This window comes from Mesoplodon bidens (assembly GCF_964165515.1).
Source record: "Mesoplodon bidens genome assembly, chromosome: 11".
NCBI lineage: Eukaryota > Metazoa > Chordata > Mammalia > Artiodactyla > Ziphiidae > Mesoplodon > Mesoplodon bidens.
Window position 1 is genome coordinate 3,094,970 of NC_138167.1, and position 7,856 is coordinate 3,102,825.

The following is a 7,856-nucleotide window of genomic DNA, read 5'->3' on the forward strand; positions in this document are numbered from 1 at the left end:
CCGTTGCTTGGAGGTACAGGGTAGATCCCGTGGGGTGCCCTTCATGTCAGCACGGGACCTGATATCCTGGGTTCCTGGCAATGGTGTCTATGTCCACTCCTAGAGATGCAGTCACAGAAAACACCTTTTTTTTGGGTGGATGGTTACACACACACTCCACACACACACACACACACATTCACACACACACACAGTCGGCATCCCCATCCCCAGGATGTACAGTGCATGAGCTTAGCGGTCAGGTTGGACCGTGAACCATCACAGGTCAGGAAATGTAAAGCTCGGACTTCTCCATCCTCTAAGTACAAGCCTGTCTTCCAACACAATGTACAGTTAGTACCCAGGAGGGTTGCAAGGAGATGAAGTGTCCCTTGACAACCTCTGCTCCTGCTTCCTGACAGACCTGCTTGTTAAGCCGTCGTCCTGATGCGGCCCCGATGAGAACTCTTTGTATAGACTCTGTGAGTTCCCTTCTCAGGAAAAACAGCCACATTCCTGCAGGTGGACCCACCCAGGTAGAAGGCACTGCCCTCCACGTGTGCATCCTATGGCTTGTGGGACTCAGCCGGTCTCCCCATCTTTAAAATGAGGAGAAACTCATCTTAAGACTCTTGCTACCCTCTGAGCGTGGGGACTGGTCTCAGTTTCTTCATATGACAAATAGAGAAAAGGAGCCTCTGGTCAGCACCTTTCCCACTTCCAGAAGGACTGGGGAATGACACGATGTTAAATATTGATCAGTTTGGATCAGCTTGACTTCAGCCTGCATTTCACTGGGAGCTTGATGACCAAGCTACTCCTTTTTGCAACAAGTCCTGGTGCTTATTAGGAGGTGGTAACGAAATTATTGTGGCACCAGACCTCACAAGCTCAGAGATTTTTCCCACGACAGAGACGCCCCAGCAGGAGTAGGAGTTTTTCAGCTGTTGCGAGGCACACTTCCAATGACACCACGAACATTAGTTGTGCTAATTAGTGCTTGAAATAATTATTGATCTTCATTAACAGTGTCAAAAGCATTGCTTAGACTGCTTGCCACGCTCTTGGCATTCTTCATGAAGGGCTTTACAGCCTGCTTCTTTCCCAGAAGAATATTATTTAAGGCAAAACATAGAAAAAACACACCTAGGGTTCAGAAAACATAAGGACAGACAGCTGAGCAAATGTACCAGCGACATGCAAAATGACACTGACGCTTTACAGCTGGAAGTTTTTAGTTATGAATGGCACACGATGATAATCCTCTCTCCTCTTATTTTGGAAGTGCTCTGGAGCTTGCTTTTATAACTGGGGCATAGGCTCTCCCAGGCTCAAAGGTCATATGCCAGGGAAGAGGGGAAGCCTTTGGATAAACATGGCAAATATTCCTGGAGCATTTATGTTATTTAAGATTTACCTTTTGGGAAAAGGTTTTTAATATTTTCAAAATTATAACATCTATATATGTTATATTATTCATCAATCTTCTATTGGTGAATATTTAGAATGTTTTTAATTTAAAACTTTCTCAGTGTGGTTATGAAGCATTTTTTCACATGTAGTTTGGCCTACTTATTCAGTTATTTCTTCATGATAAATTTCTAGAAATGGAATCGCAGAAAATGCCAATTTTTGTGGATACATATATGTATATATAATATAATGCATGGGAAAAGTTGGAAGAATATCTTTTAAACTTAGTATAAGTATAGTAATTACTTCTTTTTTTAAATTAAATTTATTTATTTATGGCCGCATTGGGTCTTCATTGCTGCATGCGGGCTTTCTCTAGTTGCGGTGAATGGGGACTAGTCTTCATTGCGGTGCGCGGGCTTCTCCTTGTGGTGGTTTCTCTTGTTGTGGAGCATGGGCTCTAGGCACGCAGGGTCAGTAGTTGTGGCACACGGGCTGAGTTGCTCTACGGCATGTAGGATCTTCCCAGACCAGGGCTCGAACCCGTGTCCCCTGCATTGTCAGGCGGATTCTTAACCACTGTGCCACCAGGGAAGTCCTAGTCATTACTTCTTGAGAGGGGACTGGGATTGGGGATGTAATCAATGAGGAATTTGACCAAATCTATAACGTTTTTGTTTTTCACAAGGAGAAAATATCTATGTAACTTAACATTAGTTAAAATTAAAGATAACAACAACAAAAAAGGGCAAGATAGAGTAGTTAGCTGACAATCACACAGCGTTGGAAATAAAACTGTCCACTTTCTTCTACTGAAGAAAAATTAGAGGTTAAAAAAAAAGAATAGAAATAGGATACATAAATTGTAAACTGTTAAAAGAAAAAAAAAGGAAACATAACACCTAAAACCTGATTAATCCAATAAAAGTAAGAAACGCAAAAAAGAAAAGAAACAAGAAAGCACAGTAAATAGAAAGTACAAGTATATGGACAAAATAAGTCCACATATATCAGTGCTCAAAATGTATGTGATTTGGTCAAAGTCTCCATTAAAATGTCACAACTCTCATATTGGGTGACAAAACAAAGTTCAGTTATATGTTGTTTAAAAGGGATACAAAAATATAAGACACAGAAAGTTGCAAAGTGAAGGAATGGAAAAGATTATTAACCAAGGAAACACTTACCCCAGGAAACAGGTGTGTCAGTATCAACATCAGAGAGAATGGAATTCAAAGCCAAAAGAATTAATGGTCCGAGAAGAGGGATTTTGTTTTGTTTTGTTCTTGTCCACTCATAAATCTTTGTTCATGGTTTCAAAATGTATAAAGCAGAAATGACAGCTCAAGTAGACAAAAAATAACCAAGGATTTAATTACTTGCATTGTCCAATTCAGTTGTCCCTAGCCACAGAGTATAGTCAATAACCACTAAGCTGTTGAGCCCTTAAACTGAGATGTGCTGTAAGTATAAAGCACATGTCAGATTTCTAAGGCTTAGTACAAAAAATCTGGTAAGATGTCTTGGGAATGTTTTCAAATATTGATTACATGTTGAAAAGATCATATTTTAGATATATCGGGTTAAATAAAATCTATTAAAATTAATCTCACCAGTTCTCTATTTTAACATGAATACTGGAAACATTTAAATAACATGTGTGACTCACATTGCATTTCTATTGGACAGCACTGAAAGGGATTTGAATAATATAATTAATAAGTAATTAATAGATTACTAATAAACATATAAAGGTGGCATTTTTTTTTTTTTTTTTTTTTTTTTTTTTTTGCTGTACGCGGGCCTCTCACTGCTGTGGCCTCTCCCGTTGCGGAGCACAGGCTCCGGACACACAGGCTCCGCGGCCATGGCTCGCGGGCCCAGCCGCTGCGCGGCATGTGGGATCTTCCGGGACAGGGGCACGAACCCGCGTCCCCTGCATCGGCAGGCGGACTCTCAACCACTGCGCCACCAGGGAAGCCCTAAAGGTGGCATTTTGACTTAGAAATTTTACATTCTTTTTTAATTAAAAATTTTTAAAATTGAAGTATAGTTGATGTATAATATTATATAACTTATAGGTGTACAATATAGTGATTCACAATTTTAAAGGTTATACTCCATTTATAGTTATTATAAAATATTGGCTATGTTCCCAGTGTTGTGCAATATCTCCCTGTAGCTTATTCTGTACCTAACAGTTTGTCCCTCTTAATCCCCTACCCCTGTGTTGCCCCTCCCCCCTTCCCTCTCCCCACTGGTAACCACTAGTTTGTTCTCCACATCTGTGAGTCTGCCTTTTTTGTGTGTTGTATGTACTAGTTTGTTGTATTTTTTACATTCCACATATAAGTGATATCATATAGTATTTGTCTTTCTCTGTCTGACTTATTTCTCTTAGCATAATGCCCTGCAAGTCCATCCACTTTGCTGCCAATGGCAAAATTTCATTCTTTTTTTATGGCTGAGTAGTATTCCATTGTATATTCATAAGGTTCTACATTCTTTTCAAATATTCATGCAACATTTCTAAATTGATCAGTTAACCTAGCCACGGGAAGATCACAACAAGGTCTAAAAACTAGCTCTTACGCAAGAAGTGATATCTAATCACAGTGCTTTTTTACAACCCGACAGAAATCCCAGTTCTGGGATTCCAAATTCTCTGCCCTCCCCAGTGACTGTGGGGAGGGGCCTATGCTCTGTGGGGAGCAGCCCTGATGAGAGGGAATCTCTCTCCCTCTCGGGAGCCCAGGTTACCTGAGGTCCTACTCTGCCTGTTGGCCCTGCTCACAGGATTCATTGAGTCAGAACTGCCCTTTAGAGGCCCTGCCCAACAGCTTCACCCTGCGGGGAGTATCACATATGCTCCCTGTGTGGCCAGGACCGGGAGGGGACAGGCCTGAGGGAGGGTCCCAGGCTCCTACCCCTGCTGGATTTGATTCCTCTGAGCTTGGGAACTATTCTCACCTTAAGTAGGTTATCCTGCTCTGGTTTTTTATCGGTTTGCTTTTCTTCTTCTTTCTTTCTTTCTTTTTTTTTTTTTTTTGCAATACGCGGGCCTCTCACTGCTGTGGCCTCTCCCGTTGCGGAGCACAGGCTCCGGACACGCAGGCTCAGCGGCCATGGCTCACGGGCCCAGCCGCTCCGCGGCATGTGGGATCTTCCCGGACCGGGGCACGAACCCGTGTCCCCTGCATCAGCAGGCGGACTCTCAACCACTGCGCCACCAGGGAAGCCCTAAAGGGATTTTTATTTTGCTCCTTTGACATGACTATATCAGGGTCGTAAGAGTCTTTCAGAATCGTAAGGGACTAAAGCAACCAGGATGCTGCCCATATTTCGATTAGGTGACGGGTACCCCTGGAGTTGGGGTACCTTGTGAAAACCCCAGGTTCACGGCTTAATGAGGATATGCCCTGAGGACTGCTGGCACTGCCTGACGACTCAGCTGCCTCTTTTTATCCTCGCCCCTTCTCTGCTCTTTCCCAGGCATCCAGAATGATCTTTTCAAAGCTAAAGTGAGAGCCCGGCACTCCTGGCACTGGCATGTGAACCCTCCAGTGACCACTCATTGTATTGAGAACAAAAGCAAAGTTCCCCTCCCTGGCCCCAGGGCCCTACGGGACCTGCCCTTGGCCTCCTCTCCCACCTGGTCGCTTTCCTCTCTCTCTGAATCAGGCCCCAGCGACCTCCTTTCTTCCCTGGCACAGCCAAACCCTCTCCCCACTCAAGTCCTTGCGCCTGTTGTGTCCTCTGCTGGGCCGTTCTTCCTCCAGACCTTCGCCCGCTGCTTCTTGCTCACCATTCTGGTCTCGGCTTGAGTGTCACCCCCTAGGAGATCTCTTCCCGGACCCCAGTTCTAAAGTGCAGCCCTGGTCACTCTGCATAACATCTCTGTCTGCCCCAAGAGAACAGAAGCTCTGTGAGAATGGGGTCATTAACTCTTTGTTTGTTGCATTTCCAGTGGTTAGAACACTGCCAGGCCCCTGGTCCTTGCTCTAGAAATATTTGTGAAATGAACGAATGGAAATCCACCTGGAAGACTGGCTGGGGGCAGCTTCTCAGCCTGGCCTGTGCCTGAGGGGGAGAGGCCGTCTGAGAGCTGGAAGACAGTGCTGGAAGAAGCAAGTGGCCAGAAGCTGTGGCCTGAGTCCCGGCCCCGTTTCTTCTGAAGTCCTCAGGGCCTCGGTGTCCTCACCTGTCCCGGGACGGAACCGGATCGGCTGACCTCCCGCCGTCTCTGTGACTCTAGCCTGCTACCCGCCCAGTACAGGCAGAGGAGCGGAGGTCTTGGGGTCCTGGAGGTCCCTGCAGCTGCAACACCTCCCCTTTCCACGGGCTCCTGATGTTGCTTTTTCTGGCCTAAAACTGAGAGGTAAACAGCAGGCAGCACCGAGGAGGGAGGGGGAGGGGGAGGGGAGGGGCGCCAGACAGACCAGGTTTGCGTCTCAGCTCCTTGCTTCCCAGCTGATGAGTCCGAACATTTTCTTAACTTATCTGAGCTGTAGTTTTGGCAACTAGGAATGCTTATACCCTGCTGGCAGATTTGCGAGAGGATTACGTGAGCTGCCCTGTGAGAAACTGAAGGGAGAGCGGCTCTTTTCCGGTTATCTGAGAAGCCAGATCGCTTGCACGGGATGACCCGGATGCTTGGGATACAGGCCAGCCCAGCTTGTTCCCACTGAGGCTGGGAGGGGCTGCCAGGCTCAGACCGCCCAAGAAGAGAGGCGGGAAGAGGGCTTCACTCAGTGAAGGAAACCCAAAAAAATCATCCGTGAGAAAAGCAAAACAGCTTGTTTATTTATTTTGCACCAGAAACTAGTGGTGTGTAAGCCTGCGGAGATGGTTCTGCAGAAACGCTTGTGTATCACTCTTTCCTGGGCAAAGCTCATTTGCATTCCTAGAGAGTGTTGGTCGTGTTCCAAGAAGTGAGGTTTTTTGGTGGGCTGGCCTCCCTCATCCCCAACACAGAACTTTTGCATTTCTGTTTGTGTGTGGGGGTAAAGAGCTGCTGTTTGGGGAGCTTTTACTACATGCTAGAGACTGGGCTTGTTGTTTTACCTCCTGGGGTAGACATCATAGGTTGGCTCACTCAGCGACCAACCACCTTCTTCCTCCTGTGCCTGCCCCTTTTATAGAGCCTGGGAACCTAAAACTCACCTTCTGAGTGACATAGTTCTGGCCAACAATATAAAAGTGGACATTTGCTGGAGAGAGCATCGCTTCCTAACTAAAAAGACAAAGTTTCCAGAAGAGAAAACCTTTAATTTCCTTCCCACGTCTCTTTTCCTCCCGCCTGTAACCTGGATGTGATGGTCAAAGGTGCGGCAGCCATCTCGCAACCATGAGGCAAGGCAAGAGGATGAATGCCCCAGGGTAAGAGTTTCGCTCCTGAGAACACATTGTCTTTCACTGAAAGACAATCAATATTGTAAGACACAGCTTTATTTAAGTGCCGTTAGGAAAGATAAGTGGTGCTAATGAAAACCCAACTTGTTTGTAAAGCACATCCAGATTCCCAAGACGTTAAAAAGTGAAAAAAATAAAAAAAGTTAAGTGGGTCTTAGAATCAATGAGAATTGAACAGGTGTCTGAGCCCTGGAATATCCACCTCTAGATTTATGTGAGAACAACAAACTCCTAATTCTTTTAGGCATGGTTGTCGGGCTGTTATTTATGGCAAAACACATTCCTAAGGTTCACTCCTCACATTCACCTCCTGAGATGGGTGTTAATATTTCTATCTTACTAAAGAGGACAAAGAACTGCAGAGCATGTAATCCATACACTGGAAGCCCACTCCGGGGCCTCCCAGTTGACCGCACTCTCCCCGGTACCTGACCTGCTCCACTGCTTTTCCTGCCGTGTACGTGGCCTTCGTAGCTTAGCGGGCAGGGCGGATCAGCAGCTCTGCAGCTACACCCTGGCCCCTGGCCCCCTGCTTCGGGGGACCCTGCCCTGTAACCCACCAGGACACGATGTTTGATCCTGGGAACTGAGACCCAGGACCTCAGAGTCTGAAAACCGTTCTGGCACCAAGTTTCTTAGCCATTTGGGCACCTTTCCTTGTCCTTTTTCTCACTTTTCTCCTCTGTGCCCACCTCACCCCCTATTGAACAAAAGCACAGGCCTTGAGAAATTTCCATGTGCGCGTGGAGGACACTCATGCTCTCCCTGGCTGGCTGACTATTTGTTTCCAGAGGCCACACATGACAAAGGACGTTTGCAGAAGAGCTGCTGGCAAATTCCTCGGCCACTTTCCTTTGCCTTTGGGGACAGCCTCTTGGAGACCTTGGATGGGGGAGGGGGCTCAGGATTCTGCCCCAAAGCCAAGCGGAGGCCGAGGGTGCGCTTACAGCTTAAGTGTTCTCACCTATTTATTTTGGGGGGGGGGCACGCCACACAGCTTGTGGAATTTGAGCTCCCGACCAGGGATCGAACGCCGGGCCCTCAGCAGTGAG